Raw genomic sequence first — 23,752 nt, 5'->3', positions numbered from 1 at the left:
TTGAATGTCTCTACAACTCTAAGAGAGATTTTGAGGCTAATGTCTCTTGCCAAACCGGAGTCTTTCTTCTTCTCTTTGGTCGATCTTTTCCTACATTTGTCAATGTAATGTCCAGGTTTCTTATGGTAGTGGCATTTTCCCTTTTTCTTTGTCTTTTCTATGTATCAACATCACGTGATTGCATAGCAATATTTTTCTAAGCCTACTCCTCTCGTAACAAGAAGCCTTCCAACTCTTAGGAATGTAAGGGACTGCTTACCCCCCTCCAAAAAAAAGACAAATTTAGTGAGGTGTGGAATCCAAGATAAGACTTTAGAAGTGAATTCAAAGTGATATTCACCATCTCTACATCCAAAATAATCTCATCAAAATTTAGCAGTTGCTCACATAAGTCAAGCAAGTGAAGGTGATCTAACATGTTGTCACCCTATCCATATGTGCATAAACTACTTTCTTTGCAAATAAGTGATTCTAGCTTCATTTCGGGTTGCAAACATCTTTCCAAGACATCTCACGTTGATTTAGAGGCTATACATGATCGAAAATGAGGTATAATAGCTCCCTTGACTAACAAAGTAATCAATGATAAAGCATGTGTATCCTTTGAATCCCATCTCATCTAATCTATTATAGGAGGAGTAGGGGCTACAATAAGAGCAGCTTGTTGTCCTATAGCACCACGTTGATGTGTTTAAGGTGCAGCCTCTCTTTGTCTCTGCAAATCACCAATGACATAGTCCCAAAGATCCTTTGCAACAAGTAGATTGTGCACCATAAAACTCCACAAGGGAAAGTTGGTGCCATCTACCTTATCCTCTTGAGCGAGGACTCCCAAAATATTGTTGTGATCCCTAGTGTCATGATTTGCCATTGCTGTAAATAAATGCACAAATTTCAAACACTTCTAAGTTGAACTGTGAAATATAGTCTCTCGAGTATCAAAATCCCAACACAATATACTAATGCAAGTACAAAACTATCAATATTATCACTCCTCGAAAAGCATGCCCATGCTACACAATTTTGTACCAAATCTGGAATTTATAGCAATCCAATGTTGTACCACTACAAAGTGCCTCAAAATGCATGCCACGAATCATTTTCAACAACTTAATGCTAGAAATCCCAAAATATTACAGCAATTTTCCAAATTTTTACAAATATCTCCACCAATTTTGACACAAACAAGAAGATAATGTTGTTGTATCACATATTTTGCTGCTTGGCATGCGTGCCAAGCAAAAGCCCAAAATTTTCAAATGAAATTGTAAGAATCAATTTTAAACTTATAGCCTGAAATTTGATGAAATGTCACCTTGGGATGCACCCAAACAGTAACCAACAACTTCATCCTTAGGAAACATGATGGACCCAAAAATCATAAAAGACACAAAGTTATCACACAAATGTCATAGAAATTATGCAATGTTGGCAATTTTGCTGGAGATTCATGCATCAGAGCTCAAATTGGGCAAACAGCCCAAATTTCCTCAAAGAATTTTCAAGAATTTTTAAAAATTGGAAAGTCGATTGAAAACCCCCAAATTTCTTGGACTGCATGCGAAATTGTGTACAAGCTAAAAATACTAGTAAGTCCTCCTCCAAAACAATAGTTTTTATTCCAAAATAGTAGCTACTCTCTCCAAAACAACAACTCCTCTTCCTTTATCTAATTGATTGGACTTTGCATTTGAGCGGTGTCCAAATAGAACCCACATGTCTAGCATTGATGCCAAATGTTGAAAAAATGGTGGAAGAGAGTGTTAAATGTTTGTGTGCATGTGTGAACTACAAGATAGCGAACAAAAGTGGGCACTCGTCCTACACTCAAAAGATGCAAGTACAATAATGATAGAATGTATGTACTATAGGAGTTAAGTTAGGCCTATTCCTACATCAACTATAGTTAGTTTAACTCTAGAGTCTAGTATCACTACTTTTAAAGTCCTAGACACACTATACTTTGACACTTAAATAACTGTTCACACCACAAAATTACAGTGGCACTGCCCAAAATTGGCAAATCCTAACAAAGCAACTTATATGCATGGCTACTATTGAAGCATGTGTTTGTGTTGAGAATGCAAAAATGTTGATATGGAAATGCATATTGTCAATTAGGGTAGAGAAGAATCATGTAGGGGTATAGATCTATGGTAAGGCTTATGCATATGTAGAAAATGATGATTTGCTATTGGTGATGAGCCAATTGTGGCTTTGAATAACACGTTCTATGTGCAAAACTTATTGATCTAGAGATGTATGTTGAAACTCGATACGACACAATAGGTTGCAAGGAATGATGCTAAAGATGCTTGATTGTGATAAGGTATGTACAACTAAAGAAATGACAAATTTGGTTATTGAAGATGATCCAAGTGAAGAAATGACAAAAGAGCATCATGAGGCACTACGTACACACACACACATGTGTACACATAGTACACCACACACAAGCATGCATGCAAAAGCACACGTGCATGCACACATGTTGTGCATGTGTGCAAACCTTCCTCTTAGCATATAAGCAACAACATCATATCTGGCAACATAATATGATTTCGTGTGTGAAGGGCTTTAGGCATTGGAATTTTACACATGAATTTGAGCTTTAAGTCAACAGCTATAACTTTGCCACTCGAGCTATTTGAAACACCATTAAACTAAAAATATGTATAGGACAATGTTGGATGCAAAATACTTATTCAGTACACATTCAAGTACTATATCAAAGATCACCAATGATCGATGTGTTGCACAAAATGTGCCCTCGCTATTAGTGTTCGCTTTGTGTGAAAAGAGTGTGCTTCATTTTTGTACTTTGAGACAAATGGATCTAAAATGGCCCTAAGAAAATGGGAACATTTTCTATTACACTCTGACACAATTACACATGAATTAAGAAAGTATTAATATTTACATTTGAAACCAACTATATTTGTAAATTATTCTAATTTTGCAAGGTTTGATTTATATTTACATTTTCTAACATCTATATTATCTTATAGTTGATAGATTTCCTGAACCTCATACTGAACCTATGTGGCAAATGTAGAGTGATCCCCAACCTCAAACTAATCTTTTATTTTATTTCCAATATGGAAAATCTTTTCTTTTTATAGAAATATAATCTAAAATTAGCAAGATATAACTATTATTTAATGTGTAAAGACTAGTCATGTGCTTGCCCATACCTTGCTACTTGCTATTGCTCCTCTCTCTCTTCTTGCTAATGGTGGTTCAAAGTTATTGGGGGTAAAGGGTTGTGCCTTAGCCACCCTATATTCACTACACACATTGTACTTGCATGTGTGTGCACTATAGGTGGTAGGCACCCATCACTATCATTCATTCTTTATTCGTTTAGTGGCTATTGCGTAAGGAAAGGCCAATCACACATTATGATTGTTGGAGTTTCCACATCCTATGGCTCTCTCTCTTGCTCTCTTGCTCCATCTACCATAGCTTGCATCTCTCTTACTTCCACTTGCTTGTGCTTCCACTCAAGCTCCACCTTTCAATTGTTATTAGAGCTTGGATTGGGGAGCTTCCTCATCATTCACTTCAGCTCGGATTCGAAGACCTACAACTCAAGTTCAAGGTAGCCATCGTTTTCCTCTTCTTAAGGTTTGTTATGATCCTAGCTTGCTTCAAGCTTCTGTGGGATACTTCAAAGCATTAAGAAAGCTTCATCGATCCCCCTTGGAGTCCCCATTATGGACTTAAAGCTCAACATTGCCCCCTAATACTTTTTCAACAATAGCACGATCCTTATCTGGCATTATGCACATGGGTGAGCCTCTAGCTCTTGTGCATTCTGATGTATGTGGTCCATGCCCTATCAGTCATTGGGTGGTAAAAGTACTTTATTACATTCATTGATGATTATCTACATAAGGCCTGGGCATATCCTATTGAGTAGAAATCGGATGTCTTATCTGCCTTTCAATGTTGGCTTGCTCTTGTTGAGAACCAATTTGAGTATCAGCAGAAATACCTAAGGTTTGACAATGGGGGCAAGTATGTTTCTAAAGCATTTGATAAATTTTGTGATGAGAGGGGTATTAAGTGTTAGTTTACCACCTCATATACCCCACCCTAGAATGGTGTTGCAAAGTGCATGAATAGGACCATTCAAGAAATAGTCTAAAGTACACTTAGTCATGCAAGCTTACCACAACATTTTTGGACTAAGGCAATTACTACTGTCATACATTTATAAATAGATCCCCGTGTGCACTACTATTGATTGTTAAATTGCAAAGGAGATATAATTAGGAAAACCTCCCTCGTATGCATATCTTAAAGTCTTTGGATGTGTTAAGCTAGATCCTAAGTCAATGAAATGCATCTTTCTTAGTTATGAAGATGCAAGTGAGATGGCCTATTGCTTATAGAATCTGCAAGCTCGGAAGGTCATCTGGGGGGGTCATCCACAGCCATGATGTTGCTTCTCACGAGGAGAAGATACATAAGTAGCCTAAACAGGTGGTTGAGGTACACATGATGATCTTTCAAGAGAATCCTCCTGTTACAGTATGACTAATTAGACAACTTATAGTTGATGTTCTAGTGGTCCATGATCATGATATTGGATAGGATGTATAGGCCCCATAACTGTTTTGAGATGGTTTACTCAAGATAGACGTCCCCTTAATCGGTTCGAGCCCTCCATGGACTATGTTATGGTAATATATTCTAGTGGCTCCCGTACTTATAAGGAAACCATATGCAAAGGTGATAGTCACTCTTGGGAGATGGCCATGCAGTTTGTGTTTAATTCACAGTAGAAAAACCATACATGAGATTTGGTTCCTTCGGCTAGTGGGGAACGTGCATTACATGCAAGTGGGTATACAAGTTGAAGAGTACCCTTAAATGCTAAGCAAGAGCATGGTGTTGAATTTAATGAAGTATTTTCTCTTGTAGTCAATATGACTATCCTACACTTGATATTGGCCTTCTTTGCGTATTAGATCTCGACCTTTATCAGATGGATGTGAAAATAACTTTTCTACATGGGGACTTGCATGAGGATATCTATATGCAAAAGCCTCAAGACTTTATGGAAAAGGCAGAGAACACCTAGTGTGCAAGTTGAGAATGAGTCTTTATGGCCTTAAGTAGCACCAAGGGAATAGTACCATAAGTTCAATACTTTCATGCATTCACAAGGACATACCCACAATGATATGGATCTATGTCTTTATAAAAGAAGGCTTGTGATGGTAGCCTTATTATCTCAATGCTCTATGTAAATGGTATGTTGATTGTTGGGAGAGCTCATGATGAGTTGGATGTTTTGAAGACAACACGAGAAGAGCTTTGAGATGAAGGGCATGGCATAGGCCTCACATAATCTTGGTATGCGCATCACACACAATCACTCCAAGGGGCTCCTTTGCATACCACAAAAGGCATACATACAGAAGGCGATTGAGAAATTCCATACGTAGGATGTTAAGCCTATTGGCTATCCTATACCTTCACGTGTGAAAGTTAGTCATAGCGATTATCCCTAGTCGAATGAGTAGAAGTCAAAGATGAATAAGATCCCCTATATATCCATAGCGGGTAGTTTGATGTATGCTATGATAGCCACTAGTCCCGATATGGTATTTGCAATGGGAGTTGTGGCATGATGTATGGCTACACCTAGCTGAGACATTGGGACATTGTGAAGGGTATCATGAGATATCTTAAGGGCACTGTATATATGTGCATCTGTTATGGTGGATAGGATACATGAGTCATGGACTACACTGACTCTAATTATACAAGATATGCAAATAGTAGAAAGTCCATCTCTAGGTATGTCTTTATCTTTGCTAGAGGTGTTGTTTCTTGGATGTCTAGAGTGTAGAAACTAATGGCCTTGCCTATTAGTAAGGTAGAGTGCATTATAGCCACTAAGGCTTACAAAGGAGGCACTATGGTTAGGTCGTATGATGGCAAACCTAGGTATCACTAACATAACCCCTACACTACATTCAAATTCTATGAGTGCTATTTAGTTGGTTAAGAATCCAGTGTTGAGATGCACTATCACTTCATCAAGGAGGTAGTAGAGGAAAAGTCAGTTGACTTTGTCAAGTTCTTGACTAGCAAGAATTCAGCAGGTCTATTCACTAAAAGTCTTTGAGTGAAATGCTTTGCCTTTCTTATAAAGATAATGGTGTAGGATGAGAGGACGTCTATTCCTCATCCTATTGTACTTTATGTACATTTGTACTCTTCTCTTTTTATTTCACTCCTCACTCAAGGCACTTTCACCTTTTGAAGGTTTTTGGGGGTAAAGGCTCTATGCCTTAGCCACCATGCATTCACTATACACACTGTACCCGCATACATGTACACTGTAGGCAATGGGCACCTATCACTATCACTTCATTCCTTATTCTTTTAGTGACTATTGAATAAGGGAAGGTTGGTCACACATTATGATTGGTGGAGTTCCCACATCATGTGGCTCTCTCTCTTGCTCTCTTACTCCATCTACCATAGGTCACATCTCTCTTGATTTTCCTTGCTTGTGCATCCACTCGAGCTCCACCATTCAAAAGTAATATTTTATTTTCCTTTCATTATTATAACCTCTTCTTTTCATTAAAATATAATCCAAAATGAGCAAAAGATAGCTAATATTTAATGCTCTCTTTCGAGGATACATAGTCTCTCTCTCTCTCTCTCTCTCTCTCTCTCTCTCTCTCTCTCTCTCTCTCTAGGTGATGAAAGAGTCACCCAGAGGACCTTGTAGGTTACTCGCTTTCAAAAAATTATAGAATCTTCAAGTAGTCTCAATCTACTTTTATTGGTGGGAAGAAAAAGGTAGACAAACAAATAGAGAGCACCAGAGAGTTGTGCTTATAGTCTGAATATGCTCCTCTTGTAATAAGAGGCCTTCCAACTCCAAGAATGTCAGGGGCTAGCCCCTTGCCTCTGAAGAGATAGATTTGATGAGGTGTGGAGCCCAACATAAGATTCTGGAAGTGAGTTCAAAGTGATATTCACCATCTCTACATCCACAATAACCTCATGAATATTTAGCAATGCTTGCATGAGTCTTGCCAGTGTGTAAGGTGATCAAACATGCTATCACCCTAATCCATATGCGCATAAACTAATTCTCTTTGCAAATAAGAGATTATGGCTTCATTTTTGGGGGGCTAAAAACATCTTTCAAACATCCCACACTAGTTTAGAGATCCTATATTATTGAATATAAGGTATAATAGCTCTCTTAACTGACATGCCAAACAATCAATGATGAGGCATGTGCATCCTTCAAATCCCACCTCCGTTGCAACAAGGGTAGATCGTTGTCCTCTAGCACATGCTAAGGTGTTTAAGGTGCAACCACTCTTGATCTATGCAAATCACTAGTGACATAGTCCCAAAGATCACTTGCAACAAGTAGATTGTGCACCATAAAACTCTAAAGGAGGGGACGGTGCCATCTAACTTGTGCTCGTGAGTGAGGACTCCCAAAATGTTGATGTGATCCTCCTAGTGTCATGATTTGCCATTGTTGCAAATAAATATATAAACTCAACAAACCAAACACTTTTAAGTTGAACTATGAAATGTACTCTCATGAGTATCAAAATCCCGGGATACTATTGCAAGTACAAAACTATGAAAATTGTTAGACTCCTTGAAAAGCACGCCCATGCTACATAATTTAGTACCAATTTTTTAATCGCAATTCAATGTTGTACCATTGCGCTTGCCTCAAAATGCATGCCAATGTATTAACTTTAGCAACTTAATGTTGGAAATCTCAAAATATTACTACAATTTCCAATATTTTCAACCAACTCTAATATAAATAAGAAGATAATATTGCTGCATCACACGTTTTACTACTTTGGGATGCGTGCCAAGAAAAAGGACCAAATTTCTCAAAAGAAAATTTTTAATTGAATAAATTTTGAACTTATAGCATGAAATTTGATGAAACATTGGCTCAAGATGCACGCAAACAATAACTAGCAACTTCATCCTTGAGATGCATGATGGGCCCTTGCACCAACGTCATAAAAGTTGCACAATGTCGGCAAATTTGGTGGAGATTCATACATGGGACCTTGAATTGGTTTTCAAATAAATTCAAAAATTGGAAAGCCAATTAAAAACCCCCAAATTTCTTGGCACCAACAATGAGAAATTGAAAATTTCTTTGAAATTGGGGATTATGAGCAATATAGATGAGAAATTGCTCAAACTTTCAAAAACCCCTATATTAAAAAATGAACATTTTTGCATGTTTTTGTCTAGATCTATAGAAAAGGGAAGGCAGGGTTGAGAAATTGGTTGACAGGGTTGAGAATATCAAAGTAGAGTTGAAAGAGACTGGGTATGTAGGGTTGCATGGCAAGTCTGTGTACAAGATTGCATGCAAGCTAAAAAATAGTAGTAGCTCCTCATCCAAAATAATAGTTTCTCTTCCACAACAACAACTACCCCCTCCAAAACAATAGCTCCTCTTTCGGAAAAATATTAGCTTCTCTATGTAAAAGCACAACACATAATATGATTTCTGTGTGAAGGGCTTTAAGCATTAGAATCTCATCCATTGGCTTTGAGCTTTAAGAGAATTGCTAAACTTTGCCACTTGAGCTCTTTGAAATATCATTAAAAGACACTAGAAAAATGTATAGGATGATGTTGAATGCAAGATGCTTATTCAATATACATTCAAGTACTATATCAAAGATCACCAATAATTGACGTGTTGCACAAAGTGTGCACTCAATATCTATGTTTGTTTAGTATGAAAACAATGTGTCCATTTTTGTGCTATCAGACAAATGGATCTAAAATGGCCCTAAGAAAATGGAAAAAAATTCCACTATTAACATTTAAATTTGAAACCAATTGTATTTGTAAATTATTTTAACTTGAGAGTTTGACTTATATTCACCTCTTGTAGCATCTATACTATCTTATAACATCTATATTATCTTATAATTGAGAGATCTCCTGAACCTCATATAGATCCTACATCGCAAATGTAGAGTGATCCTCAAATTGAGACTAAGATTTTATTTTTTCATTGTGGTAAATATTTTGTTTTCATAAAAATCTAATCTAAAATTAGCAAGATGTAACTACTATTTAATGTGTAAAAGAGACTACTCATGTGCTTAATGAAGGGAGTGATCCTGGAGTGGAAGCACGTGAGAGGCAAGAGCTAGAGAGAGAGAGAGAGAGAGAGAGAGAGAGAGAGAATATGGGAACTCCAACAATCACAATGTGTGTCCACCCTTCCTTTACTCAAATGTCATTGAAAGAATAAAGAATGAAGTGATAATGATGGGCGCCCACCACCTACAATGTACAGGTGTGCAGGTACTATTAGTGTATTAATACACGGGTGGCTAGACATAGACACCTTTACCCCCAACAATCTCCCACTTATAGGCGAATGTGTCCCTAGTGAGGAGAGAATAAGAAAAAAGTAACAAAATACAAATATACATAAGTACAATAGGATGAGGAAAGACGTCATCTCATCCAATGCCTATGAATTGCCTAAGGAAGGCAAAAAGCTCGACTAAGAGACTTTTTGTGAGCAAATATGTAGGATTTTGGTTAGTTGAGATATTGACAAGGTCAACAAACCTATCATCAATGACTCTCTGATAAAGTGATAATGCACCTCGAAGTGTTTTATCTTCACATAAAAGAAGGGATTCTTAGCTAACTGGATATCACAAATAGAATTCGAATGTAGTGTAAGGACCACATCAGTAATACAAAGATTTGCCACTAGACAACCTTACTAGAGAGCCTCCTTGCAAGCCTCAATGGTTGCAACATACTCGAACTTGGTATTAGAGAGGCCTGTGCATTTTTGCACCTTGGACATCCAAGAAATAATACCTCTCTAGCAAAGGTGAAGACATAGCTAGAGGTGGACTTCCTATTGTCTACATGTCCTACATAATCAAAGTTAATGTACCCCATAACTTCTATATCTTGGCCACCATATCATATGCACATAGCTATTGTGCCCTTTAGGTACCTCATGATACCTTTGACAACATCCCAATGTTGTCTGCCATGTGTAGCCATATAGCATGCCTCAACTCCCACTGCAAATGCGATGTGAGGACGAGTGGCTATCATGGCATACATCAAACTACCCATGGCACATGCATAAGGGATCTTGGCCATCTCGGCCTTATGCTCATCTACAGACGGCCTAACTAATCTTCACATGAGAAGATAGAGGACAACCAATAGGCTTACCATCCTGCATATGAAACTACTCAAGGAATTTTTGGATATACTCCTTCTATGATAGATAAAGGAGCCCCTTAGAGCAATTGCATATGATGCACATCCCAATAATATGCGCGGCCTATTGCATGTCCTTTGACTTGAAGCTCTTCTTAAGTTGAGTTTTCAAGGCATCCAATTGATCGTGAGGTCTCCCAACAATAAGCATATCATCCACATAGAAGACCAAAATCATAAGGCTACCATCATGAACATTCTTCATGTATAAACACAAATATATAGCACTATGGCTATATCCTTATGAATGCATAAAAGCATCAAACTTGTGGCACCATCCCTTAGGTGCCTACTTAAGGCCATAAAGGCTCTTTCTCAACTTGTACACTAGATGTTCCCTACCTTTTTCTTCAAAGCCCTTAGGTTGTCGCATATAGATCGCATCATACAAGTCCCCATGTAGAAAATCTATCTTTACATCCATCTGATAAAGGTCTAGATCTAGTTGAGCAACCAATGCTAGTACCAAACGTAGAGTCATCATTTAACTATATGAGAAAAGATTTCATCAAAGTCAACATCATAAAATTGCTTGAAACCCTTAGCTATCAATTTGGTCTTATAAGTGAGCTTGGGGATCCAAGGATACTTTTTAGCTTGTATATCCACTTGCATGGCAATGCCTTCTTGCCACTAGACAAAGGAACCAAATTCTACATATGGTTAGTTTGTAAGGACTCAAACTCCAATTGCATAGCCATGTCCCATGAGTGACTATCATCTCTATGCATGGCCTCATCATAAGAGAGAGGTTCACCTATATCGGCCACCATAACATAATCCATGGAGGGTGTAATGCACTTAGGTTGATGTCTAGCTTGAGTAGAGTATCTCAAAATAGATTGGTCTTGCACAACAAGTGGGGCCTGGGCTATCGGAATATCAGCTACACAACAAGCTATCTAACTGGCTATATGGGAGTAGGAGGCTCCTCCTAAAATATCACCCTAGATACCTCAACCACCTGCTCATGCTACTTATGCATCTTCTCCTCATGGAAAATGACATCATGATTGTAGATAACCTTACAAGCCAGTGGATCCCATAGGTGATAGCCCATCTCACCTACATTCCCATAATTAAGAAATATGTATTTCATAGACTTAGGATCTAGCTTATTGCATTTGTCCTTGGGAACATAGTAGAATGCCCCACAACCAAAGATGCACAAATGAGCATATGATGGAGGTTTCCTAGCCCATAGATCCTTTGTAACCTTGAACAATGAACATGCTACTAAACCAAAATGCGGCTGAATACCACCAATAACAACTATCTCCAATGCCAAGTCATTACCTAAATGGACAGATTCAATCATACTATAATAGGAGTAAAACCACTCTCTATGAGGGGTCACATAAAAGGAAGCCCCTAAATCTATCAACCAACACTTAGCATATCTTGACAAAGCATTAGTCAGCTATGAAGCATCCAAAGAAAAAGCTACCAAGATAATATCATTAGATACATCAGGCTACACTACATTGATCTCTTCAATCTTGATACTAGACTTGCTAAGCACAATGTTGCAATCAATTAGAGTCTGAGACCTATAGCCACATGACTTATTGTGAGGTTGTCCACATGGACTTTTTGTGAGGTTTTCCATATGTCCTAGTTTGAGACCTATTAGAGTCTCTACCATGGCCATTTCCATCTTGTTGGCCTTGCACAATCAATGCATGTGGTATTCAAGAAGCATCCACATTCTTTCTTAGTTCACCTCTTCTATCAAGGAAGCACTCTCAACATCCTGTAATTTCAGCCCATCCTTAGCATAAATAGTTATACAAAAAGTGTTCCATGACTCATGTAGAGTACCAAGCAAAAATAAAGGATGCAAAGCATTCTTGAACTCAATCTCCTGCAAAGCTATGGCTAATGATGGTGTGAAACTCATTCAAGTATGCACACATAGAAGTCCCTTCTTTCATGCAAAGGTCCATCAACTGTTTCAACCAATACATCTGAGAGGTAGGGCTTTACTTATCATAAAGATTCATAATCTATGTCTAAAGCTCATATGCAATCTGATTTCTAATTAAAACATTGTAGTGAACCTACTTAGAGAGTGATAAAATGATGGTGGACTTATATAGCTCATTCAGTTTATTCCAATCCTTAGGGACAATGTTTTTAGGTTTGGCATCTCCATTTTTGAGTGGTCTAACTTGCAAGTTCTACACTAAAACTTGCCATATCTAAGCCTTCCAATAGCTATAATTGGTCCCATCTAGTTTCTCAATATTGAAGATAGCATTGTCACTAGAACCACTAGCCATAAAGAGACCAAGCAAATACATAGAAGGGCAATATGGGCTATTGTAACACCTTGCAAATCAGCCCCAAAACCACTACTAAATCCAGTGGGAGACAATAGATGTTGCCAAAGTAATGAGTTGTCTACCACGACCTATAAGTAAAAGATTGTCAAGCCCAGGTGACTAGCCTTAAATAGAATGTATAAAACTAAAAATGACAGGTTGTTGTAATAAACTACAGCAATATGCGAACAACCAGCTATGAGCAACCAAGAAGAGAGAAGTTAAGAACAATTGGCATTGAAGACTGTTGCAACTGGTAGTGTGCCAGAAACGATATATGCAATAGGCATAGACATCATGCACAGAGGGTAGGTCTCAAGGGTAAATGAAGGGAACTACCAAATGCATAACCCATTGGAGCAAAGGCTCGATACAAAAACCAAAAGTATATAAATACCTCTGACAAAACCCCCTGATATACATAAGTACCAGGTCCAAGCCAAGAGATCAAATTAGCCCACAATAGGGTAACTGCATCGAATAAATATCAAGAGTGCATATACAAGTCAAAATAAGTCCCATTGGCTCACTCTAATAAGCTCAAGCTCAACTACATAAACCAAATGCTTTGTAGTACATCCAAGTGTCAATGTGGCTCAATAGATAAAGCTGAGTAGCTCCCACTAAAGTAAAAGTCAAATGCCAAATGAGCAAGCAAAGCTCAAAACATCACAATGATGACATCCATATATTCAAGATCCATAGAGCATACATCCATGGAGCCCCAAGAGAGACACCAAGGAAAACAGAGTTTCTACTACAACAAAATCTATTTTATACTATCAACAACCATCTTTTTCATATTTAATATAATCCCCACAAAGAAAAGAACGCCATAAACAAGAAATCTTCATGCAGCTTCATAGAAGCAATTCTCCCACGGCTTTAACTTTAACAAAATCCATCATTCTCTTCATATTCTTCATAGAATTCTTTGATAGACTTTGAAAACACAAAATAATACTCCACTTTGAATGGAAAGATATCACGTATTATTCATCTTCAAAGTTTCCATCGCTTTCTCTCACAATCTCTCATAGATAGATACATTGTTTGCATAGAATTGGCTATCTCTGACTCTCTCTCTCTCTCTCTCTCTCTCTCTCTCTCTCTCTCAATAGTACATCATCTCCTCACTGCAATACTCAATAATCACTCACAATAACCATTCTTTGGTTGTGGATGCCCCTCCCAAGAGGTGTGTGTGATATGAAAGGTCACCAAAGCCACTACAATGACTCTTCATAGCTACTACTGTCACTTCACTCCAATCTTCTCTTGAGTCTTCAACAGCTACTTCTTCCACTTATTTGAGCTCTTTTGAACTTGCATTCACCTCTTTCCAAAGCTAGAAAACTTTTCTAAAGTACACCCTCATCCAATAAAACACTTACAAAGGCACAGAACATGACAAAACAGGAACAAAGGCTCTACAGAAGTTCAACAGAGGGTTACAGAAGGTCAACAGAAAGCATCAAAACCATATAACTCATACTAATACCATTCCAAACCATCAAAAACCATTCAATGAGCTTTCAAACAACCTCAAACTTTATCAATCATTACTCCATCCTTCCATACATAAGAAAAACAGAAGCTATCATAACCAAACAGAACCTCAATGGAACATCACAGAACTTCATATCTCTACTAAAAAACATCATGAGCTTATCAAAACCATTCATTCCTTTCCAACTTCCAAACCATTCAATCATGATATAAAATCATCCATTCAGCCCTCAAAAACAACAAAAATCAACCAAAAAATACAAGTCCCCACACTTAATAAGGGAGCGTCCTCAAACCTAGGAAAAATAGAATACAAGTTCATCAAAGAGCTCACCTTGATCTTCTTTAACACCTTCAATAACACCTTCCAACCACAACCCCAACTTATAACCTATATTTAATAAAGAATACAATGAAAGGAAACCCTTTATCCATTAACACATCTTATGAACAATAGAAAAGCTTGATAAATTTGTAAAGGATACAAGAGGTTACTTCCATCCATCAATCAAATAGAATCATGAACCACCATTCATTAGCTTCTCAATCAGGTCCATCTTCATCTTCAACTCCACGAAAAAATGATAATACACCATACATACATAACACAACATACACAAAACTCATACAGACAAACAAAATGAAGCCACATCATCAGGATCAGCAAGAGGGCTATCGGGAGCATTAGGTAAAGCTGTATCGACTATCATGCAAGGAATGAGGAAGCTTTTGACGATGATTGTCAGGATCCCTAGGGAGGGTAATACATCTTGAGGTAATAGCCATTAATCAAGAAGGGATCATCAGAGGCATTGATTGTTTGGACTTGGATAGAATCATTAGAGGTTAATGGAAATTACCTTATAGGGGCCCCATCCATCATTGTTGAAGCTTGCTTGGAAACTTATCAAATCGTGAATCATAGGCTAGGACTAAGTCAACTTCTTTGAACTCCTGCTTGATGAAGCTGTCACGATAGACCTTTCTACAAGCTTGCGTGGCTTCCATGCACTGTAGGGCCATCCTGCTTGCGAGTCTCATCTAGACATTCCAAGTACAAGAGACAACATTGTAATGACCCGTCATCTCCCAAAGGTTCTTTGATAGCTGCACGCAGAGAGGGTAGCTCGAGTTTGACATGAAATATAGCTTCTATCCCATATTCCAATTGGAAAGGGGTTTATCCTATAGCAACCTTATGGGAGGTTATGTACGCCCAGAGGGCCTCTATAAGTCGATCGTCCCAATCACCACAATGTGTAGCAATTGTTCTTGTCAAGATTGAGTAGAGGATGCGATTGGTAACTTCAACTTGGCTGTTGGCTCTAGGGTAATAGGATGTGGACTTACGATAGCAGATATTGTACAACTTGATCAATTCCTCCATAATCTTGTTAAGAAAGTGAGTGCCTCTGTCACTTATGAGCTCGAGGGGACTACCAAGACGGGCGATGATGTTCTCGTACACGAATAGGGCCACGCTATTGCCATCATCCCGCTTTAGAGCTTTGGCTTCACACCACTTTGTCACATAGTCTGTACAGACCAAAATGTATATGTTTTGTTTTCTTCTGGTTAGTGGATCAATGGGACTAACAAGATCAATTTCCCTTTTCTTGAATGTCTTTAGGGAAAAAATGGGTTGCAGTGGCATGCTCTAAATTTGGTAGGCTTTCCCATTCATTGACAAGCATCACAACGTTTGCAATAGTCATAGGCCTTTCTAGCTGTCGCTTCTCCTACAAAGTGTCTGCCACAGGGCTTGTCATGGCATGCTTTTTAACACGATTCCAATCTCTTTTCCTGCAACACATCTTTGCAAGACCTTGTCTTTTCCTTGCTTGTACAGAGCACTACCTAACAAGGTGTAGGAGGTTGATTCCAACAGAAGCTTATTCTTCTCATGGCTCAAGATACCAGGAGGATATTGTTGGGTTGCCAAGAGGTTGGCTATATCTGTGTACCATGGGGTAATAATTTTGACTAGAAAGAGAGAAGAATTAGGAAGGTTTGGATCATCTTGCTCTTCATTATCACTTTGAGGGATTCATGACAGATGATCGGCCACCATGACATGAGAGTGATGGGGTTTGATGACCACTTCAAAGTCAAACTGCTGAAACAAAAGTGGCCATCTCATCATTCTTCCCTTCACATTGGCCTTGTTCATTAGGAAGGACAGGGCTTCATGGTCCACGTAGAATTTAAAGTGTGTTGACAGTAAGTAGTGTTGGAACTTCTCCAAGGCAAACACCATTGCTAGGTACTCAAGCTCCATCATTGTGTAGTTTCGTTCTTTGTCGTTACTTGTCGACTTGCATAATAGATAGATTGATCTAACTTTGAGGGGCCCTTTTGGCATAAGACTGCACCTAGGCTTTTGACTGATGCATCAGTGTGCACATGGAACTCTTTTGTTCAATCAAGAGATTGCAGGATGGATGCCTCAATCAAACATTGCGTCAGGGTGATGAACGCCTCGTCACAATCAGTGGTCCACGTGAACTCTACATCTTTTCTAAGGATTTTATGCAAAGGGGCTACCTTTGTTGCAAAGTGTGTAATGAATATTCTATAATAGCCCACATGGCCAAGGAATCCCCTTAATTGTTTGAGTTGGTGTCAAGGCGGTAATCTTCTCAATCTTGGCAGGATCTGTTGCTATCCCCTGTGCAGAGACAATGTGGCTCAAAAGAACTCGTGATGAGATACCAAAAACACATTTGTTAGGGTTGAGAGAGATCCCATACTCTCGACATCTATCAAAACACTACTCTAGGTGTCCCCAATGCTCACGGATTAGGCTATAGACACAGAAGCCATCTAGGTACACCTCAATGAAGTCATGCGGATGGTTTTGGAATGCAGCCATCATCACTCATTGGTTGGAAGGTAGCAGGGGCATTATAGAGCTCGAAAACGACATCACTTTGTAAGCATAGGTTCCCCATTCGGTTGTGAAGGTTGTTTTGGATTGATCTTCTTCTGCAATTTGGACTTTATTATATCCGCTGAATCCATCCAAGAGGGAACATGGCTCATGGCTTGCCATTGTGTCCAATAGTTGGTCTGTGAAAGGGATAGGAAAATGATTATTTTTGGTCTTGGAATTCAACTTTCGGAAGTTCACACATATTCGCAGCTTCCCATTCTTCTTGGATACTACCCCAATGGGTAAAACCCATTCACTATTAACCACTGGATAGATAAACTCAGCTTCAAGGAGCTTTAGTAATTTGGCTTTCACGAGGGCAAAGCAATTGGGATTCATACGCCTCAGTCTTTGCCTCACAAGTTTGACATTAGGCTCTAGGTCTATGTGGTGTTGGTACATGGTAGGATCAATCCCCTTCAGATCTTTGTATGATATGCAAATAGGTCCAAGTTCTCCTTTAGTAGGTCATGCAGGACCAATAGTTCTTCTTCTGGAAGATTTATACCCACCTTCAAGTGACATTCAATACCTTTTGCATCCACAAACGTTAATTGCTTTTCCCTTTCCACTTCGCAGATGAATGCCCCACAAACTGCTTTTGAACTCCTTCAAGGGAGTGGTCTCCCCTTCTGATGATTCATTGGAACCAACTTATTCTTTCAGTGGAGACTTAGCTCGCTCTTTAGGAAGTTGAAAAGGTATCATTGTGGTTTCAGGTTTGGTTTGGGGATGAGTTATTTCTTAGCTTGAAGACTCATCTTTCGAGGATGCATCTAAGAACATCACATAATAGGAACCATCTATGTTCTGTTTGAATTGCAAGGCTGGTGGTTGTTGGCAAGGTGCATTGTCATCATCTTCTCGTGAGAGGGGTGGATTAGGGTAGCAAGAGCTACTATTGAAGGAAGGCTTATTCTTCTCAATCCATTTCCTATGGATCTTTTGCATACGATGTGACTCATTAATTAGTCCAAAGGGTACCATATTCATTCTGTCAAATAGCATGGGATCTTCGGCTTCTGAAACTTCTTCCTCATTTTTGCCTTATGCGAGGAGGATAGATTCTTCTAGCTCACTTTCATAGTCTTCCTATGCATTATCATCTTCGTCCTCTTTAGATTCTATTTTTGCCTCTATGGGGGCTCTATATAAGAGAAGAACAGACTCTTTGTCATGTCCTCTACTTTTGCTTTTGTGTTTGTCTCTATCTCTACTACGGCCATGTAATAGAGAGAGCAGTACATCCATGTTTCTATCTCAGTGTTAGATGTGACTTCAAAAGTCAAATCGGGTTCAGGCAAGAGGTATTCACCCATTGACAATGACTTTGCTTCTTTCAAGAGTTGGCTTACAGTGCCCACTGTCAGGGATGGTGCCTCTGTTTTCTTGGGAAAGATATGTTTGACAGCTTCTTTATCTCCTAATGTACCATCTATTACTTCATTGGAGGAGTCTATTAAGATTTCGATGGAAGTGGATCCATTGCCTTTTTGTGATCCCATACAACTTTAATACCACTTTGTTGGCTCCTTTGCCTAGGGGAGGCCTAGGGTTAGGGTTCCTTTGAACAAATCCATTCTTGCTCTTACTTCAAAAAGCCAAGGTCTTCCCATCAGTAGAGTTCCCATAGGAATTTGGTTTGACCACCAGATATGTTAGCCAATAATCCCTTCATGCGCGGGTTGTCTTCACATATGGGAGAATGCCCAAAGGCTTGATTCCACTTTGGTCTGCCAATCTGATAAGCCACTGCATAGGCTACATTCCTTGCAAGCCTAGATCCTTCATTATAACATCCGTCATTATGTTTATTGATGAGTCTCCATCAATCAATGCATCTCTATAAAGCATCCTTCAATCCATATGCCAATCTTTGGGGTTCCAGGATATCTAGGAAGGCATTAGCTACATCCACTTTCTTCACAGGATCTGGGGCTCTGTTGGACTTGGTTGTGCTGTTGAGGGAGTAATCCATAGGCCTCTTCTTCTTGTCAATATGCTTTTGAATTTCTTTCGACAGCTAGGAGACAACATCAACAACTGTCAGAATGTTAGATTTGGTTTGAAGGTATCTAGATCTTTGACTAGGTCATATTCTTTAATAGGATATAGTGGCTTCTCCAATCGGCTAGAGAATGGGGCCATACCCACTTTTTATCTTCCCTCTTTCTTCTAGGAGTGGCAACATCTGCACTTCTTCTCCTTGGGGAGGTATTTCAGCATCCTTTATCTCCTAGACCTCTGGTTCTGTCTCTGCAACTGTCTTTGTGGCTCTCTGTGGCTCTGTAATGCTCTGTGCTATATTATTCTGTGCTACATTGTTCTGTTTCTCCCTAGAAAGGTTGAACTTCATGGTCTTAGAAGAGGGAATATTTTCTTTTTGAAATTGAGGGTTCTCTTTTCTTGGCACGCGTTACTGTAGCAACTTCCAATTCCACCAAATTGGAAGTAGGTTCTTTGGTCTTCTATTGAGTATCAGGAGTAGCTTTCACAGGAGCAGGACTTTGATAGTCTTTTGCAGTGTGGCCTTCTCCTTTACATCGATTGCATAAGGTCTTGTATTCCATAGACCTTCTAGGGTTTGGACAATTCAATGAGATATGACCCTTTTGTCCACATTTGTAACACTCCACTTTTGATTGCTGGCCACTGCCAGACTGTCGTCCTTTGTAACTCTAAGAGGGAAACCTCCTTGGGATGAAATTAGGACTGAAGTCCTTAGGCTATGGTCCAATGTCTTGTGTGGTCATCTTGGATTCCAACAAGTTGAATATTGCTTCTTCATCTTTCTTTCTTCTATTGTGCATCTCCTTCAGAGAGCAAATATCCTATGTATGATTCTTTCTCAAACAATATGAACAAAATGCTCCAAGGATGGTTGGTTTTTTGGTATATTCAATGGCTAAATGTCCCGCTTGATAGCACTTTTCACACTATGTATTAGAACACATCACATCTCTCCCACTTTCCATAAGAGTGGATATATTAGCGGTATTCACCTTCAACGTCTGTAGTTGTTTTGTAATCACATCCATAAGCTCCTTCTTGATGCTTGTGATTGAATTGGATAGGTAGTCCTTCAAATTTTCACTTCTCGAAGTACTTGTAGTAGAGTTTTGGGAAGCTTCCATAATCACTGTATACACTAGTTGGGTTGATCTAGAGGGTCCTCTATTCTGGTTCTAATTCAGAGCTCTTATTGAGACTGGGGGTTGTTGATTCCAATTGGTAGGGTTCCACTATTGTCGAGTCACCATTGGGAAAACTATCTGAAGCCACTGCTGTTGTGGTTGAACCATCATTTGAGGCATTGTCATCTGCGACCACTGTGGATTTGGTGCATTGTACTATAGCACTATTTGCATATGGGGATAGGGGTAGGGCATTGTCCTTGGGATTGCATTTGGTGGGTATGCCATTCCTGGTTGTGAACTTCTGGTTATAAGCCTCTGAGGAAAACTCCCTTTTTGATGCCTTCATCCAAATGACGATTGGTCCATCTCTTTAGTATGGATTCCATTTGCGAGACATAAGCTTCTACTAGCTGTTCACCAAAGGACTGTCATGAACTCCTCTCACATTTGCTGTTCAAAACCTTCACGCCTAAATTTAGTGAGAAAGGCTAACTTCATGTCATCCCATGTGCCAAAAGTTCCTGTTGCTTGTCCCTCATACCACTAAAACACCATGCCTTTGAAAGTGGTGAGAAATATTGCTAACCAATGCTCGGGGGTTCTGGCATTGTTAGCCACACATGCTATCATAAACTCTGCTACATGAAGATCAAGGTCTTCATTGTATTCTGCCTTAAAGACGGGCAACGGGACTATATTCACTGGCCTATCATCAATATTTCTAGTATGGATCTAACTAGGAAGGGGACATTGAATCGCCATGGGGACTTCTGTAAAGAGTGCCTTTAGGGCATCAAAGGAGGCTTCTGCCTGCTGTAAGCTCGTTTTTGGCTTTGATTTTTGCATTCTCTTTTCTCACGTACCTCTGGACTCATTCTAGTGCTTGCCTCTTAATTGCGTCATTCATCAAGGAGTTGGCTCCACCTAGTTGGTATGTACTCAATAGAATAGAATCAAAGGGGGCTTCAATCTTTGGAGGACTCTTTGGCCAACATTTCTTCTACTTCCTTCTTTTCTATGTCTCTGAATTGAGCTTTCAATCCGCTACAGAGGGGACGATATTCGGTTCTGAAGGTATCAAAACTCATTCTTCTGAGGATCGTTGTGGTGCCATCATCATAGTAATGTCAACTTCTGATGGTTTCAACATTGTATGTTGTGAAGAACACTTTGTTGTTGAGGCAAACGCACCAACAGTCGGGACTTTGGATGGACTTCTATTCTTTCAGAAGCTGCAACTCACGTTGGCGACAATCTCTCACCTTGTCTCTCACGCTCCGCTCTAACTAACCAAGCATTCTTCTCTCCAACCCAAGGAAGCAAGAACACAAGACTAGCTCGAGTTGTAGTGAACTCACCTAACTTACCTTTCAAAGGCTCGAAGATAGTTCCACGACCACGATCAACACGATCCGATGCCGTCGCTCCTTTGCATCCACCACCAAGCACACCAACGAGTCGAAGAACTAGTAGAGACGACGAGAAAAGCAAGAAGACGACGAAGAGCTTTACCTTCCCTCAGTCCCTCGCTCAACACACCTCTCACTCTCTCCCTCTCAGTCACTCTCAACACAATGGAAGCAAGATGATAGAATAGAAAGATTGAATGGTTGCACTAACAGAGCTTCCGCAGCATGAATGTGCCAAAGGGGGTCAATACAACTGAGACCTCCCACCCTTATATAGACATAGAATTAGGGTTAGGGTTAGGGTTTGCGCTCCTTTTGCGTTTAGGGTTAGGGTTAGGGTTTGCGCCCCTTTTGCGTTTAGGGTTTCCAGAACTGTGAATTAGGGTTTGCACCCTCTTTGGACATCCTACCCACATAGTGACGCGGGGTTACGCAACACATGCGGGTGCGACAAATACAACTACGGGTGATAAATACAATGTGCATAGGAGTGAGCCCGGCTCTCACAAAATAATACAACCATGATAGTCTGATGATGTCCATGAGTGAAGCTCCACAAAATAGTAATCCACCAAAAAATAGTATCCAGCACTTGCGCTTTCTGCAGCCTTCTCAAAATACCGTTAGCATTATTTTCCCCTAGACGAGTGCCTATCCCAGGGCACTCACGTCGTAGGTAGCATGCTGTAGCTTGCACCGAAGACGCGGAATGCTGGGAACAGTCCTGATCAAGTAGTAGTCTTGATGGAGAAGAAATGGATGTGGCTGATGAAGAACGGTGGTTGTTGAAGATGAGGATGTTGCCTGCTGCGGTTGGTACAAATGATGTTGCTCAAATTGTGGTAGATGGTGAGACGGATGGTGTTGCTGGTGACAAATCCTGTAAAAGTTGGCTATGCTGAAGATACACTTGATTGTTGATCCTTCTGATGAATAGAACTTGAATGGTCATTGGAAAATGGAATAGAGGTCGTAGAAGATGGGAGATGCAATGTTGATGTAGAAGTGATGCGCATGATTCTCCACAACTCGAATACCTGCAAAGTAAAACCTCACGTGCAGTCACTCCCTAAGGGAAAAGTGCTAGTCTTCTGATCGTGCACAGGACATATGATGATTTTAGTTTGAGAGATGGGTTGAACTCCAGGCAAGCGTGAAGTGTTGTCCCACACTTGAGGACCCAAAACCGTGAATAGGTTATGGTGTAAATACTATAGTGAGTGCACGTGCATACATAGTCTAATACATAGGTAGAAGACTTCTCCATGGGTGCTTTTGTTGATGATGATGCTCGATGATGAGGAAGCAAGGGAGCTTGATCTGATGAAGATGGAAAGAATGGTAGGTACTGAGAAAAAAAGGTTGTTGTTGAAGATGCAAGGGAGACACCTAAGTGGGATAGATAAAGGAATTCTTGAAGCGCATGGTTCTCCACTGGATCAACCACATGTGGTAAGTGACCTGAGGTGATGTGGTGTTACTGAGATAAATGAAGTAGAAATGAAAAGTGCATGTGACTCAGGGAGACAGGTCTAACCTAGGCGAGCCGAGACTCCCTAGGTATGTCCTGACCTTGATGTGCCCTAAGCAAATGTGTGGGGAAATGGAAAAAGGGCTAGGGGGTTAGAGACGGAGCCAGCCGACCAAAGCCACTGGACGCATCCAACTTGAGGACCCCTAGGTGCAGTGCAGTGCATGTGAGTGCATATATATATATATATATATATATATATATATATATATATATATATATATATATATATATATATATATATATATATATATATATATATATACTTTTTTGCTTTCTCTTTTTTTTTTTCCCCCATCATGTGATGCACAAGGGAGTCACTCCTCAGGAAGTGGCTGCAAGGTAAGTGAAAGACACCCTTTGCTCAAAAGATATGGCTTAAGAAAGGTTCGGAGATAAATGGGTGATTCTGGATAAAAAGGATGGGTACATCGAGCAAATCTGCTATCCACCATATCCTCAAGTAAGGCTACGCAATAAGAGGGGAATAATACAGCTCGAAGAAGAAGTCTTGCCATGGCAATGCGATCAATCCCTGTGTTGATGTCAAAGAATAAGGGTGGCAGGCCATCCTCATAGGGAGTCGGCGGTTGCTGTAAGAGCTTGAC

The sequence above is a fragment of the Lygodium microphyllum genome, chromosome 6 (genome assembly GCF_053477565.2).
Source record: "Lygodium microphyllum isolate KBCC chromosome 6, Lygodium_microphyllum_v1.1.10, whole genome shotgun sequence".
NCBI classification, from domain to species: domain Eukaryota; kingdom Viridiplantae; phylum Streptophyta; class Polypodiopsida; order Schizaeales; family Lygodiaceae; genus Lygodium; species Lygodium microphyllum.
Note: the sequence above shows the minus strand (reverse complement) of the source record.